Source organism: Oratosquilla oratoria, chromosome 15, assembly GCF_046742065.1.
Source record: "Oratosquilla oratoria isolate Oo_2021 chromosome 15, ASM4674206v1, whole genome shotgun sequence".
NCBI lineage: Eukaryota > Metazoa > Arthropoda > Malacostraca > Stomatopoda > Squillidae > Oratosquilla > Oratosquilla oratoria.
This window is the reverse complement of record NC_134791.1, coordinates 33,007,409-33,008,000: the sequence shown is the minus strand read 5'-3', so window position 1 is coordinate 33,008,000 and position 592 is coordinate 33,007,409.

Below are 592 nucleotides of genomic sequence, written 5' to 3'. Positions count from 1 at the left end.
CTTCCTCTTCCCCTCATCCTCATCCTCCTTTTCAACCTTCTTTCCCTCTCCTCCCTCTTCCCCTCCTCCACCTCCTCCTCCTCTTCCCCCTTTTTTCCCATCTACTTCCTATTCCCCTCCTCCTACTCCTCCTCCTCTTCCTCCTTCTTTCCTTCTCCCTCCTCCTCCTCCTTCTCTACCGCAAGACTCTTTGGTCTCCTTGCTTCTGCTTCCCTTCCTGGCTGGTCTTCAGGTGCATGCAGGGTTGGACGCGAAGTCGAAGAGCTACCGCCGCAAGAACGACGACGACAACGAGGAGACCCTCGATCTTATCGGCCGCGCCAGATGACCGAAGAAAAAACTGCCATCCGCGGGTCTAGCTCCTCGTGTCTTGTAGTCTCTTCCTCCGGCCGCCGCGCCGTCCCTCTCTCACCTTCCCACTTCGTGGTAAGATCTTGTTACGATATCTTAAACGCTCTTCGGCCCATGTGTCGTTAGTTCGTGGACATGGTAGTCTTACGAGCTCGGTATGATGTCTTAAACACTTTGCTCGTATGTCGTTAGACCACATGCTAGTCTTACGAACTGATGGGGTAGCCTAATTGAAAACGTG